Source organism: Phyllostomus discolor, chromosome X, assembly GCF_004126475.2.
Source record: "Phyllostomus discolor isolate MPI-MPIP mPhyDis1 chromosome X, mPhyDis1.pri.v3, whole genome shotgun sequence".
Taxonomy (NCBI): Eukaryota; Metazoa; Chordata; class Mammalia; order Chiroptera; family Phyllostomidae; genus Phyllostomus; species Phyllostomus discolor.
In genome coordinates, this window is record NC_050198.1 from 24,278,873 (window position 1) to 24,295,372 (window position 16,500).

The window sequence follows — 16,500 nt, forward strand, 5'->3', positions numbered from 1 at the left end:
GGCAGGAAGAGTTCATGGAGGGCTCAAGGGAGGAAGTGTGATGGGACCAGGGCAGGTGAGACAGAGAGGACAGAGATGGGATTGAAAGAAGGTTCTATGTGTCTCAGCTTTTCAGTGTGTGTCCTCTCACCAGGCTATAGACAGAGAGGAGAGAAAAAGGATACGATGTGCTCACAGTGTGTCCACCTCTCTGGCTTGAGGCTGTCCCTGTACGAGAAGTTTCTCTGGCAATGAGCTCACAGGTGGGTCAGCTCATTTCCGCTCTCAACAGGTGAACAACCACACAGCACGAGAACTGGTGTCTTTATTAAATCCCATTTTCAGGCAGCAAATCCTCTTGAATTTTTTTTGTGTGTGTGAAATATAAAGTTTACTTTAAAAGAGTATTTTTATACTGTGTGTGTGTGTGTGTGTGTGTGTGGTGAAATAGGTGGTAGGATACCAGAACATTTTTATTCTAGTCTTCATATTTTTCTGCATCAAAAAAGAAATATGGAACACTTGAATTCATGTGTCATCCCTGCACAGGGGTCATGCTAATCTTCTCTGTATTGTTCCAATTTTAGTATATGTGCTGCTGAAGTGAGCACTACACTATTTCTTTATTGTGGTGAAATACACATAAAATTCACCATCGTAACTCTTTGTAAGTGTAGAGTACAGAGGCATTAAGTGCATTCACATTGTTGTGCAACCATCATCACCATCCATGTGCAGAACTTTTTTTGTCTTCCCAAACTGAAATTCTGTCCCCATTAAACACCAATTCCCCCTGCTCCTGCCCCGAGCCCCTTCAACCACCATTCTACTTTCTGTCTCTATGAATTTGACTATTCTAGGAACTTCATATAAGTGCTACCCTACAATATTTGTCCTTTTGCATCTGGCTTACTGTTTTCCATAGCAGTGGCACCATTTTACACTCCTGTCAGCAGTGCACAAGGGTTCCAATTTTTCCACAGCCTCATCAACAATTGTTGTTTTCTGGTTGTTGTTTTGTTTTTTAATAATAGCCATCCTAATGGGTGTGAAGTAGTCTCTCATTTTGGTTTTGATTTCTTTAGCTAAACTTTTATTTGTTAGGAAAGGAGTTGACAGTAATGATTCCTCTACAGGATGGTGATTGTAAGTGGACTCCAATTTGCCCCTTAGTGGCCAGCCTTCCCGCCTTTGCCAGTTCACCTATGTCCTCTGGGGCCTCTTGTATAAAATGTTAAAATCCCTTCCTCACACTAATCTCCCTTCCCCAGGGATGATCAGTGTTACCAGCTCATATATAAAAGGTTCTTCTAAATATTTAAATGCACATAGATATGCACATATGAGAAGTATAATATAGTCATGTTTTATCTTTTGTTATTTCAATTTTTAAATGGCAAGCATGTTAAAGTGCAGGGTGGAGAGGCCTGGGTAATACCTGGGTGTTAGACGAGGGGGAGGAAGGAACGCAGAATTGGGGGCCACCCTTTATGTTTCCCTTTCCCCTACCTCTATTAGCGAGTTTTTTGGTTTTGTTTTCGCAAGACATTTCAGTGTTTTGCAAGCACACAAAAGACTTTCCAGGAAAGCCAAGACCAAGGCCTGGCTGACTGGGCTGATAAAGATGCAATCAGCCACTTTTTGATTTGGACAGTTTGTTACTTACAGAAATAGTGGAAGAAGATTATCCAAAGGTGCCAGCTCCCTGGGTCCTTGCCCCACACTACAGAGTATGACACTGACACAAATGGGACTGGATGAGTTAATTCTTGTCTGGCAGTATAAAACTAGGCAGTTTATGGTTGGCAGGTCTGTCCTGAGGAGGGCTGTGTGGAAATCTCATACCTCATGAGGACCCAGGAAGTAATGAGAAATAGTCTCCTGAAAGCTTCCTAGGGGACACAGAGGGGGGTTATGGTCTGAATTATGTCACCCTCAGCCCAAATTCATACTGTTGATTTCCTAACCCCCAGTACCTTAGAATGTGACTGTGCAGACAGATGGTCCCTGACTTAATGATGGTTTGACTTAAGATTTTTCAACTTGACAATGGTGTGAAAGCGATATGCATTCACTGGAAACCGTACTTCAATTTTGGATTTTGAACTTTTCCCATGATCATGATACATGCTGTGATACTATTGCATGATGCTGGGAAGCAATAATAGCAAGATGATTTTGCCCAACTGTAGGCTAATGTAGGTGTTCTGCGCACATTTAAGTTAGGCTATGCTAAGCTAGGATGTTCAGTAGGTTAGGTGCATTAAATGTATTTTCATCTTACAATATTTTCAGCTTATGATGGGTTTATCAGGATTTAACCCCATTATGAGTCAAAGAGCATTTGTATATGGAGACAGAGGCTGTAAAGAAGTGGTTAAAAGCCCTGGCTGGTGTAGCTCAATGGATTGAGCGTGGGCTGCAAACCAAAGGGTCGCAGGTTCAATTCCCAGTCAGGGCACATGCCTGGATTGTGGGCCAGGTCCCCAATGGGGGCCACACGAGAGGCAACCACACATTGATGTTTCTCTTAAAAAAGAAAAAAAAAAAGAAGTGGTTAAAAGACCATGTGGCCCTAACCGATCTGGCTTAGTTGGTTGGGTATCAGTCTGCAAAGCAAAGGCTAGCCGGTTTGATTCCTGGTCAGGGTACATGCCTGGGGTTTGGGGCAGGTCCCTGGTTGGGGACATTCGAGAGGCAATGATGGATGTTTCTCTCTCACATCAAAGTTTTCAAAGTTTTTCTCCTCTCTCCCTCCTTCCCTTCCCTATCTCTAAAAATAATATATATACATTTTTAAAAAGAAGATGCTCACATGGATGGGCCCTAATCCAGTCTGGTATCTTTGTGAGAAGAGGCAATTAGGACATACACATGCACAGAGGGAAGACAACGTGTAGACACAGGAGAAGCCTATCATCTATAAGCCAAGGAGAGAGGCCTGGAGCAGATATTTCCCTCTCTGCCTTCTGAATAAACCAACCATGCTGACACCTTGATCTTGGACTTCTAGCCTTTAGAATGGTGATAAATTCAATTTCTATTGTTTAAGCCACCCAGTCTCTGGTACTTTGTTATGGTAGCTAGAGCAAACTAATACAAGAGGCAAATAGAAGATGGCCTCAGGGCTTACTCCTCATAAGCCTACATCTTCCCATGTTCTGCCAAGACTCAGGTTAGCAGCAGTTCAAGACTTTCCTTCATGGCCCATGCGGACATGTGGAGGGCACCATGGTGGAGCTGTTCCTAGGGGAACACCTATGTGCTGTGTGGATAATGAGATATCATGTGATACCCATGACTTCCAAATACCTTAATGCATGCGCGCGCGCACACACACACATTCACTTGAAAAGTTGTAAAATATGGTTTTAACTTTAAAAGTTTTATTTTAAAGATGGGATTATGCTCTGCCCACTGTTTTGAAAGACTTTTTTTTTTTTTTTTGCTTAATGGGCAGTATTACAGGCTGTCTCACAGTGGGACTTGCCCCCTGGATCACCACTATAGTAATGTACTCTTAAAGCCAACATTTCCACAGACCATCCCCTGAGTTCCTACCTTCCCAATGGTGACATTGGTATCTCGAGAGGTGACCCAGTAAGGAAACTATTGTGTTTTCAATACCAGAGGTCATAGTGAATTAGATAGGACAGTGGCAATGAGGATGGAGAAAATTAGATGAATTTGAGATTTATAGAACATATGTAAAATCTCACCCCTTTTTCTCCTCACTGCATTCCTCTTCCCTGGTTCATATGTGAAAAGTCCTTCCAAATATTTAATGCATACAAATTTCCACATACAAGTCCCATTTCATCTTTTATTTGTTTAGAAAGTAGAGTCATACTATGCTAATAGTATATCATACTATTTTTTCAGGATGCTTCTTTTCACCTAATGACATGTGAGCAGCCTCACATATCAGAACCTACATATGTTGCTCATTCTTTTTTATCAGCTATATGCTATTCTACGTCAGTACGAAACATTGTATTATATTTTTTAACTATCCCATTATTGACAAATACAGAGGTTGGCCCTATTTTTTAATGTGACAATAAGCACCCTTGGATGTGCAATTTTGTTCTTTCCAGAGTTCATGTAAGAATGATTTCTAGAGTGAAAGTATTGTCAGGAGGTATATACCCAACAGAAATGTGTTTGTATGTGCACCAAAACACATACAAGAATGTTCCTAGCAGTACCACTTGCATAGCCCCAAACTGGAAACAACCCAAATGTTCTTCACCACACAACAAAATAGTCAGGTTCCATCTAGCCATGCAATGGAATTCTACACAGCAAGAAAAATAAATGCTCTGCTTCATAGAACAACATAGATGAAGCTTAAAAATATAATATTCAATGAAAGATGCCAGATATGAAAGAAGATGACTACATAATTCCATTCATGGGATGTTAAAAAACGGGCAAATTCCATTAGAAGTTAGGATAGTGGTTACCTTTGGGGGAATTTACTGATGGAGAGAGGACCCAGGGGGCTTCTGGGCACAGATAATATTCTCTTTCTTGATCTATGCAATGGTTACCCGGGGATGTTCAGTGTCTGAGCCACACACGATTTGTGTACTTTTTAATAATCATTCTCTATTTCAATAAAAGTTTCCCTGCATTACTTTAAAGGCACATGTGTTTAAAATAGTGATTGCAACTATCAAATTGCCCTCCAAAATGGTGGCACAAATATGCACACTCACCAATAACATACATGTGCTCTTTCCCCACATCCTTGCCAACAGTGATGTTAGAAGGCTTTTTGATTTTTTGCCAGTTTGATGGCATTTGCATTTTCCTAATCACCAGCAAGTTGAGTATCTTTCATGTTTATTGGCTATTTGCGTGTCTTTTTCTATGAATTACTGTTTATACTTTTCCCCATTTTTCTATTGAACTGTTTGGTTCTTATTTATATATAATGGATATTAACTTTTTGTTGGATGTGTTGCAAACATGTGCTCCTAGAGCACCTTTTGTCTTTTCACTTTGTTTATGGCACTTCTCAGAGGCCTGCTGGGGCAAGGCAGGCAACACAAATAAGTGACACAGGCTTGAAGGGCTGTGGCAGGCCTGGGAGTGTGCATCCTTCTGCTGGGTTCTGGCCAAGCGTTGCCGGTGGGAAGGTAGGAAACAGTGTGCTATATCTCATTCTTCAGGGGAATGAGGACTGTTGTAGGAAAACTTCCAATTTAAAAATGCTGGCAACTTGTTAAAAAATGTTAAGCACTGTAAGAGACAACACATGTTCAAGCTGGGTGGGATCTGCAGGACACCAGTCTGCAGCCTCTGGCTGGTACTGTGTTTCACTGCAGAGGAGGTTTGTGTTGTCCCGTCTGTCCATTTTTTTCATGATTTTTGAGTTCTATGACATATTTTTAATCAGTTTAACACATTTTAAAAACTCTCTAAATCCTTCTCATTTAAGGATACAGAGAGAAGCTTTCCATGCTTTCATTCAAGTCTCCTTAATGAGAAATAAAGGTGACTACTACATTATCAGACTCAGAGAGTGGAAGAAGTCTTGACCTTCTGGATGTGGGTGGCTGGGCCCACAGGTGGCTACAACACCAAAATTAGAACTCCTTCCCATTTTCTCATTTAAGGCCAAGGACTCCCTGCTCTCTCTCTCTCTCTCTCTCTCTCTCTCTCTCTCTCTCTCTCTCTCTCTCTCACACACACACACACACACACACACACAATTTCAAGGGAAGAGAATAAAGCATTTTATTCTATGATGAAACTGGAGGTCACTGGGAATGCTGAGGTTCATACTAAAGTATAAACAACTTACTTCAAACCCCTTCCAGGGAGCAAGTGTGCAAGTCAGAGCAGGAAGTGAGCAGTTGGGCACTGCAAGCCTGAAAGTGCAGTAGAATGGAGGAGCTCATCTTGAGCCCCAATCCTTTGTCTGAGGGAACTCCACAATTCCCACTGTGTCTGCCTTCCCCAGACCCTCCCTGCCCCACTCGACTCCCACTCTGGCTGAGGGTACTAGGATTGACCCAAGTAGAGTTAACAGGAAGGAAAACAAACACCCCCAATCATCTGGGGTACTTTAATGGCCTTTGGTGGTATCATCTGGGCTTTCTCATTCATGCTAATGAGCAGCTTGCTTTGGCCAACATAGCACATCTGGAAACTGTTCTGGGGGTAGAAAACAATGTATCTGGCTGCACAGACAGCAGGACCCAACAAGGAACAAAACTGGATGGTCCACTGATGGTGGGGCATGGCTCATTCCTTTCCTGGTACTGGATGATTGAGATGCTGGACTCACTCAGGATAGTCAGTGCTCATGGGCATGCATTTATTCCTAATAATGATAACTGCATTAATCGACTGCCTAGTGTGTGCTCAGGTCTATGCTGAGCACTGTACGTGTGCCACCTTACCTCCTTTAATTCACACTCAGCCTGTGAAGGAGGGCCGTTACTCTAAGTTATGAAGTCCAGTGTGAACCAGGTGGCATGCATGAGCTGAGCTTCAGAATTCTACTTCCAGTCCAGGGTCTGTTGCCCTCCCAACTCCAGGTCAGGCAGGGGCAGCCCTCCATTCCAGCAACCTCTCCAGCTGAACCTTCCAATGTTCCTGGTCCTGAGTCTCCAACCTTATGGGAGTTGTTTGGAAGCAGCCCCAGGTACTGGCTGCACAGGCTCCAGGCTCACAGGCCCCCTCCCCATTCTGCTTTGCCTCTGTGTCCCTGTCCTTCTTTTGCCTTGGACGTTGATGTCGCTCCCTTCCCATCTCCCCACTGGTTGAAGACTGAGATGTTCTGAGACACTAGCTAATAATGCAAGTGTAAACCAATAATGAAGGTGCTGGATGGGAAGAGTTTTAAGATGTGACTTTTCTTGGCCACACACATTCATTAAAAGCAGCACAGACAATATAGATTATTTTCTGGTTCTAAAAGTGATGATGCCCTTTGTGGGAGAAGTTGAAGATATAGAAAAGTGTAAAGAAGAAAAAAAACTCATCTTACCACCTGGAGAATTATTGTCAGCATTTTTAGATGGCTCCTGCCATTTGTCTTTATATGTTTTTTCTATATACATACATATATATGTATAAATTTTGAAATATATATAATTTTTAAGTAAAGTTGAAATAATTCTAATAGTATATTTTAAAATCAGCCCTTTACATACAAATGTGAGCAATTCTGAAAGGGACTCCATGAAGGCAAAGCCTTTCTGGGTAAGATGGGTAGAATCAAGGGAAGAGGGGTTAGGATTATTTTTAGCTGGGGGTATCCCTACCCAACTCTGGACTCAGTTGCTCCAGAGGCCTCTGGGCCTCTGGGTGGAGAGTGATGCCATCAGCTTGGGGTTAGGGTAAAGAAAGATTCTTCCACCATCCTCTTCAATGTCTCCTGCCAGTCCTTCAGAGGGTGGAGAGCCACCCAGAAGCTTCTACCTGGGCCAGCAGGGACCTCTAGTCATGTACCACCTGCACCCCGTTGTAACCCTCTTCCCTGTGGTTTAATGTGTGTGCATGCATGAATGTGTGCACGTGTATGTAGGCCTCTGGGAGATTGTCTTGTGGACTGGCTTCTGGCTTCTTGAGGTACTCCAATGGTGGGGGAAAGGCACCCATGGCCCAGGCACTTTCTGCCTCTTGAGAAACAAGCTGCCTTTTGGCTGTGACTGTGGTGCTGCTGACCCCAATTAACTGTTTTCCTAGAAGTGAAAATGGATTTGCTCTGAGTTCTGTTATCCCTTGTGAGCTGGAGTTCATGGAAGCAGCACCAAGAGCCCAGGACTAGCCACCAAATGGAACCACGAGAACCCACCTTCAAGGGAACATAGGCTGGATGCTGGCTTTGTGAGTCGCCTTTGTCTCCCTCCTCCAACCACCTGGCAAAGACAAAGTTCTATAAATATAGTAAGCTTTGGTGCTTCCCTAGAAGACCATCCATTTATTGTTGCCAGTGGAGGAGGTCTTGCTAAGCCATAGTAGTTAGAATAAGAGGGACCTGAGTTGGAGTCCCAGCTCTGACCCTAGAGATGCTACCTTGGACAAGTTACTTAGCCCCTTTCAGTTCAGTGTTCTGGCCAGTAAAATGGGCTTAACTGTACTAACTTCACAGACATGCTCTGCAAATTTTAGGCTTTAAATTATGTGCATCTACCACAGTGCCCGAAACATAGTAGGTGCTCAATAAATGATCGTTATTATTGTGTCTTAAATTTACTCCTCATATGTTTTACCAACAAATATTATCACCCTATTGTATGAAGAGGTTGGTGTAGGCTCAGAAAGTTTAAACAGCGTTTCAGTTATTTATTACTGTCTACCAACCATCCCGAACCTTACTGATTTAAAACAACACTGAATGATGATGAATGAATGATAATTTCTCAAAATTATGTGGATTAAATGGGTCATTCTTGGCCTCCAAGTGGTATCAGCTGGCATCTCTCATGTGGATACAGTAAGTTGCCAGCTAGATTGTGCTGGAAGGTCAAAGAAGGCCTGTCATATTCCTAGTGTCCTGGTGCTGCCTATTGGCTGGGCTGCCTAGGTTCTCCTTCTCATTACTTTTTTTTGCCAGGCTAACTTGGGCTTCCTCAAAGCATAGCAGTTGGGTTCCAGGAGGGAGCATTCCAAGAGGACAAGCCTCAGCATGCAAGCACTTACCAAGCTTCTACTTCACATCATGCTTATTAATGTTATATGGTCAAAAAAAGTCATATGGACAAACTCAGAGTCAATGTGGAAGGGGATGATATGAAGACACATACTGGGGAGCATAACTCATGGGGGGCTGCCCACATAACAGTCTACCAAAAAGGCTTGCCTAGGACCCCACAGATAGTGAATGGCATAGGTGGGATTTGGACATGGGTATGACACCAAAGTTCATGGTCCTCCCTCAAGGCATGGCTGAGGGGTAGCTCAGGCTAGCATTTGTGGCCACACTACCTGGGTATGATGGTGAGGTGATTTTCCATCTTGTCTCTAGCCCACCCCCAGCACTCCATGCTGCCCTTAAACCTCTCCTGCTCATCTGACAGAAGGGAGAAAAGTACCCTTCTTCTGCTGGGCCCCTCTGCCCTTCTCTGTTCCGTGTCAACTATAGAAAGCTATTCCTGTTTCCTCCAGAGTCCCAGCCAGGGTGGTGGTGTTCCTTGTCACTTTTGGTCTCTCTGGCCACAGCAGTGTCCTAGTTCTGGCTAGTCTCAGGCCACACACACCTCTCTAGACCTCAGCTCTATTTTCAGGGTTACACTGATGATGAAAGCAAGGATTTTGGGAACAAAGACAATATCATGGAGAGAAACCCAACTTTACAGTACACTCTTGTCATCCAGTGGACGTCCAGTCTGGCCACTGGCTAGCCATCCCCTGAGATAGGCCCCTTACCCTGATTCCTGTCTATACTCAGCCAGATGCTAATTTGAGCTGGTCCCTTGGTGATGACTGTGGGAACCCAGCCCCTCTGGCTCTTGCCTGCCTCTGAATGAGTCAGAACCTGGTGAGTTCCACCCCAAGGCCTAACACCTAGGTGAAGAATGCCTTCTCATGGTTCTTCCCTGCTCCTAGTTCGTGTTGGCTGTGACTATCACTCACTTTCCTATGGCTGGATTCTCACTCTCCCCTCTTCTTAATGGTTCCAAGGGGGTAAGCCATTTGTTCTATACCTTATCACCTGGGGCATCATCTCCAGCCATTATTCTTGCAGGAGCCCCAGCACAACCAACCTGCATTTTGAGGGTCTGAACAAGGCCCATAGATGTTCTGCCTCAGTGTACAGTGAAGGCTAACTGAAAACAAAGCATTTGGAGAAAGGAGAAATGTTTTCTGGATGCTGCATTGGTGACCTTGGTGAGGCACATGCAAGTGTGTGGGAGGCCTCACACTTTTGCACAAAGAAAGGTTATGGTCAATGAGAAAGCCTTTGATGGGAAAGAGTCTGAGATGGAGCCCAGGAATGTTATCATGCAGCTCACTGGGATGGATCTGGGACCTGCTGTCAGACCAGGCCAGTTCTCCTGATATAAGATCAACAGGCCGAGGTCCTGGGATAGGAAGCTCTCAGAAAGTGAAGTGAGACACATGAGGAATCTAGGAATTGGTGGTGTCTTATGTGTCTCCCTGAGGGAAGCCAGACAAAATCTGGCAACTGAATTGTCATGGCCAGGGCTCTTGGCTCTGAGCAACAGGAAGCAATTCTGGTCTATTTAAACTGGAAAGAACTTCATCAAAAGGATCTTAGGGAGTTCACAAAATAACCAGGAGGGTTGGAGAACTGGGTTTGGAAATCAGGCCAAAGAAAGGAGGCTATACAACAGTGAGGACCATAGCCAGTCAGGCCCATCCAGTGACAACCCCACTGCCGTGTCCAGGATGCCCAGGCTTGTGCTGCCACCTCCATGGTGACTGCCATCCTCTATCAGAAGAGACCTCTGTGAGCGTGGGCTGCGAACCAGGCATCGTAGGTTCGATTCCCAGTCAGAGCACATGCCTAGGTTGCAGGCCATGGGCCCCAGCAACCACACATTGATATTTCTCTCTCCCTTCCCTCTCTAAAAATAAATAAATAAAATCTTTTAAAAAAGAAGAGACCTCTGTGCTTCCTGCATCTTTGTATCCCCAATTTCTGACTCTGAGTCCTTGAAAGAGGCATCTGATTGGTTGAGCCTAAGTCAGGAGCTCACACTAACTGCATTGGCAGCTGGGAAAATGACTATCTGGCATTTTTAGCTTCTCTGATGGGTAGCAACCAAGAAGATGGAGAATTTGTCAAACATGGTAGTGGAAGTCAGATGCAGGTCAGCCATCTCTATACCTCTTCTGGAAAAAAAGTAGAGCAGCTGTCCCCAGTAAGTACTAGAGAATGTATGCCTCCAGGGATAGCCTGGGCTTATCTTCCCTTCCTCCAGGTGGTGATGAGAGAGAGAGAGAGAGAGAGAGAGAGGGAGAGAGAGAGAGTTAGTTTAAGGATAGGAACATGTTGCATAATGTGAGGTCAGGAACCCTGGGTTCGATCCTGAGTCCTCTCTGCCTGTCTATGTTAGACAAGCTATTCTCTGTCTTGGGTCCTTAGTTCCACTTGCTCTGTGGCCTGTGAGCATGCAGAAGCTGGTGGCAGATTCTGCTGTTGTGTGGATGGTTGGTGAAAAGGTGCTCTGAGACTGCCAAAGCCCCACGTGGAATGAGGCCATCAGTTCCATGTAGTGGATGAGAGTACAGGTTTTGGAGTCAGGAAGATGGGAATTTACAAGCCATGTGACTTTGAATATGTTCCTTGACTTCTCTGAATCTCAGTTTCCTTATTTGCCAAATGGAGATGAGTAGGTAGGAATTCAATCTCCTTTCAACCTGGTCCTATGGCACTTCCATGTTCTGCAGTGGCTGAAAGGCTAAAAACTATAGTTCCCAGACACCTTTGCAGCTAGGGCTGTGGATGAGAATTAGATCTCACAAATTAGATGAATTTGTGTGAGGTGAGGAAGGCAGTAGTGAGGCAGACTACTTGCCTGCTACTCTGGTTGTTGCTGCTAGAGGCATTGTGTGTGTGTGTACATTCCACTGCTTGATCAGTCACCAACTTTGTGGGTATTGATAAGTGTTGTGGTGGCAGTGGTTTCCTGACCCCTGTATCGCAACTACAATAGTGTATAGTAAGTCCTCACTTAACGTCATTGGTAGGTTCTGCTACTTTAAGTGAAACAACATATAATGAGACCCAAGTGGCTAATTGATATAAACAAGAGTTATGTTCCTTTGACATCTCATCAATGTTATAACAAAACAACAACGTTGACCAAAACCATGTTATTTAAGGACCTGCTGTACTTTTGAAATCAACATCTCTGTGGGTGGCCCCCTCCCTCCTCGTCTTCCTGATGGTAGCAGAGATGGCAGCAGTCTTGGTGGCCCAGCTCAGTCATGTTATGGGGGGTCTAGAGCCTGCTCCTCAGGACCTTCCAATGATTTTGTAAGCACATAATTTCCTGTACTAAATCTCTTTTTGCTTAAAATAGCTGGAGAGATTTTCTGTTTCCTTTAACTGAACCCTAACTACCATAGGGGTAACACCCATTGCTCACACAGTTGTTGAAATGAGGTGAGATGGTGGATGCAATACAGCTTTGCAAACTGTAAAACCCTTTATGTTAGCCCTCCATTTTGTCAGGGGAGGCTACATGTGATAGAAACTTGTGTGGTGAGCCGCTCAAAGTTCACATGCTTTCACTCAGTTCTGTTACATAGAGCTGTTGGGGCAGAAGACAATGTGAAAGACTTCAGAAAATTGGGGCCTAGCTGGTGTGGCTGGGTGGATTGAGTGCTGGAGTACAACCTGAAAGGTTGCTGGTTGGATTCCCAGTCAGGGCACATTCCTGGGCTGCGGGCCAGGTCCTCAGGTGGGGGTGTGCGGGAGGCAACTGATGGACATTGTTTCTCTCACACATTGATGTTTCCCTCCCTCTCTTTCTCCGCCCCTTCCTCTCTCTAAAAATAAATAAATAATATCTTTAAAAAAAAAGAATTCAGGTAATTTGGGTGAGCCACCTGCTTTCAGAGGCTGAAGGTTCTATGTATGGAGGGAAAATCCACCTCTCTGTCCATCATTAAAACAATGACTGTCCCCATAGGTGTGCATCAGGCATCTGGGAAAAGGTGTCAGGCTTTCTGGTGTGAGTCAGAAGGTCAGCTACCACAGAATTCTCCCCCACTGGTGCCTGAAGTCTCCCATTAACACCACCAGTTGGTTTGGGAGCCCACTTCAATTCTGTACACCCTCAGTTAAATCTTTGTATTATAAAACCTTCCCCCCACATGAGGTTTGAAGGATCTCCCTTTCTGTGGTGAATAGCATTCTCATGGCCATGGCATTGGCCCATTCTTGCTTGTAAGAGTTTCCAGAGGAAAGAATGGAGACAGTATAAATTCTTCAGGGTTGTTTGGGAAGAAATTCAAAACATCGGGGGACCTAAAAGTTGGAGTTGGGAAGACAAAGCAACTCCAGCACAAGGGTGCTGGCTGCTGAAGGAGGAGAGGAACATAGAATTGCAGAAGAGTACACAAAAGTAAAGGGGGATCTTGTGGAGCCCCCCACTCTGTTCAGTGAAGGTATTGTTTTCCTCCCCTTATACATTCAAATGGCTAATCCTCCTGCTGTGTCTCATCCTGTGTCCTGCCATGAAATGGGGATGCTCTGTGGAGTGAGGTGGCCCTGGGGGCTATGAAGCTGGGTGGAAGCTGGGCTGGATTTGGCTGCCAGAACAGTCTAGGCTCCACTCCAGCCCATCAGGGGGCTTGAGGCTGAGTGGGCGAGATAAACCGTTTCAGTGGTTTTCAGGCGCCCTAATCAATTGCGAGGCAGGGCGAAGCCTCCAGGGACAGATAAAGTCAGCTCTGCGCTCCAAGCTCAGTTGGAGCCAACGTTTGTGTGGTTTGAACTTTTGTGTGGTTTGGACAAATTCTCCAGACTGTGCTAGGGCGGTTTACTCTTTCCAAAGTGCAGTACAGAGAGGCAAACAGCCCTGGACCCCACAATCCACCCCTGAAATGGGATAGGTGGCCTGTTCTCTGTCTCAGTACGCTCCTACAAGCATGGGGAAGAGAAACTGGGCGTGCCCAGGCCATAGCCCTGGTTCTCGCCAGTGGCATGGGTGTAGACGGATTTAGAAACTCTCCCATGCCCCAGGCAGGCAAAACCTTCGCGTTGGGAAGTGGAGCTGCTGCAGGTTTGATTCTCTGCTCCTGCTTCCAAATTAGAAAGCCCAATGCCCACTTTGGATTCCACCTTCAGCCGCTGATGCCTCCAGAACGGGAAAGCGTAGTCACCCCGCTTAGAGGAAGCCCGGGACGCTGGGGACACCGCCTGGAGCCTCCGTGCATAGCATCAAGGCTTTTTTTACCTTCCAATTTGAGGCTCCTCCTTTAACCTCTAAGATGCCAGAAGATCGAAACACCCGCGGGCAGGCCATTGGCGAGGCTGGCCGCCCCAGGTACCAGTGCGAGTGCAGCAGACAGGTACCCCATGTATGTTGTGCTTGCGTAAGGGAGAGCAAGACTGCCCCTCGAGGCCGACTGAGGCTGGGCCAGTAGGGACCCATATGACAATGCTCTGTCCCCCGGGAAGCCTGTGCCAACCTGCAGAGCTACAGCAAAATAGAACCAGGAACATGTGCTGCTTGAGGGGAAAACTCGGGCGCCTGGCATAGCTCAATGATGCTCGCAGCCTCTAGGGACCTTCCTGCCTCCACAAAATGTGGGAATGAGGGGTAGGGGGGAGGGACGGAGAGGGAGGGAGGGAGGGAGAAAGGGAAGTGGGAAGAAAATGGTTGCGGAGGCAGCTATTTTTATTCTCTGCTACAGCTGCGTGCATTTCTCTGACCAACTAGGCAGCAAAAAATTAGACGGGATCCCGCTGGAAACAGGTCCTAATCTTGGGGGGTGGGGCAAAGCGGATCTGGGAGTGAGAGGTGCGCTAGAAATGGGTGAAAAGGGGGAAATCCCTGAGGATCCAGGAAACCACAGTCTCCAGAAACCCTCACAGCACAGAACAACCCTTCTTCCCAACCCTCCCCAGATGCCTTCTCCTTAACCTTGGCTCTCAGAGGTGAGACATTCTTTCCCTTCTGTGTGACAGCTTGGGCATGACCCAGTCAAGTCTGCAAATTTGCTCATCAGTGCCTTTTGCTGTTCTACCGCGGAGGAGGCCTTATTCCTTCCAGTAGGGGACAAGATCTGCTGGGTGATGTCAGTTACCATGGTCATCCCAACACCTGAGAAAATGGGGCAAATGTTCTAAACAGGAAACCAAGATTGGGGGTAAGGGTCCTAGAGTTAGAGTCTTTGTAGGCTATGATTGTCTAGTTCAGCAGTTCCCAAAGTATGGTCCAAGGATCCCTTCAGGGGTTCCTGAAACCTTTTCAGACTGCTAAATGCAAAGCTCCAAGAGGCTGGATTTTTGTCGTATACTTCAACCAAAACAACATCACAACAGATTGGATGCTGAAGCAGCTGTCTTATATTCAACCAGAAATTAAATGTAAATTTAAAAATTTACACTTTGCAAAAATGTAAAAGCAATGTCACTTTTCTCCTTAATATTTCTTATCACATTGTGCTATTGTTGTGAATATGTGTATTACTTATCTACTGCTGTGTAAGAAATTACCCCACAACTTACTGGCTGAAAACAACAAATATTTATTTTCTCTCAGTTTTTGTGGGTCAGGAATCCGGGAGAAGCTAATTTAGCTAGTCATCTTAGAGCTCACTCACGTGGCTATTGGCAAGCTTCAGTTCTGTGCCATGGAGGCTGGCTTCCCCCAGAGGGTATGAAAGAGAACACCAAAGACAGAAGCCACAATCATTTTTCAATCTAATTGTGGAAGTGATCATCCCTTCACTCCTGTCAATTAGAGATGAGTCAGTAAGTCCAGCCCACATTCATGGCGAGGGGATTACTCAAGGGCATATGTGATGGTCAGTGGGGATTATTGGGTACCATCTTAGAGGCTATCTACCACATGGATAGTAAACTCATTATTGTTATTTTTATTAATAAATACTTAAAATATTTTTCAGTTTTCATTTTTATTGTGGGAAATGTTGATAGATATAGCTGATATAAAAAAAAGCTTTTTAGAGTCTCCAATAATAAAACAGTAAAGGGATTCCAAGACCTAAAGATGTGAGAACTGCTGGTGTAGGTGTGATATCTACAGGAGAAGTGCCTTGGTAACATGTGGCAGCCAGTCCACCCACCCATCCATCTGCCACCTACCTATTCATCCATCCATCCATCCATCTGTTTGTTCCTTCCTCCCTTCTTTTCATCCATTCATTCTTCCATCCATCCATCCTTGCATCCATTTACCCACTTACCTATCCACCCATACATCTAGTCAATATGTTCCAACCACTAGGCTAGGTCTGGATATTCAATAGTGACTGCTCAATGGGGCTTATAACATTTTAACAAATGACACAATTAACAAATAAAAGATGAATTTAAAAATAACTTCACATTGTCTTAATTTGGCCTGGGGCCCAGTGAAGTAGGTACTCTCAGATTGGCATCATTTTGGGGGCAACATCACATACTGGGCATGGGGTAGGCCTAGGCTTCAGAGTCCAGGGAGCATGGTCTAGTGTCCCAGCTGTGGTCAGATGAGCATGTGGCTATGGTGAGTAAGAATGATCTGCTGTACCTCAGGTTCTTCATGTCTAGTTAAGTGATGACTGTGGGACTCAGGGTGAGACCCTCAAGTGGAAGATGCAACCCATGTGAGCAGAGTTCCAATTTTTTGGTTCAGTGAAAGGTCTCCTTTTGAAGCTGACCTTACATGTTCTAGCATTTATTTTGATCTTGGAGAATACTCTGTGGCTTGCAGTATCTCCTGCGAATCCCTGTGTCAGAGATCCTACCGTTTGAGAGTCCCTGTGAAACATGCTAAGATTCATGGGAAGTGCCTCAATCTACCACCCCCATATATGTGCAAATTGGGTTCTTTTATCATCTGGTCACCTTGGAAG

The 16,500-nt window shown here is 45.1% G+C and overlaps 1 non-coding gene across 1 annotated transcript; it reads right to left on the reverse strand.

The window, feature by feature from the left end:
• Positions 1–483: 483 nt before the first annotated feature.
• On the reverse strand, positions 484–590 carry LOC114505802. The gene has a single exon (XR_003685272.1). It is a non-coding gene; the product is annotated as a U6 spliceosomal RNA (small nuclear RNA).
• Positions 591–16,500: the final 15,910 nt, after the last annotated feature.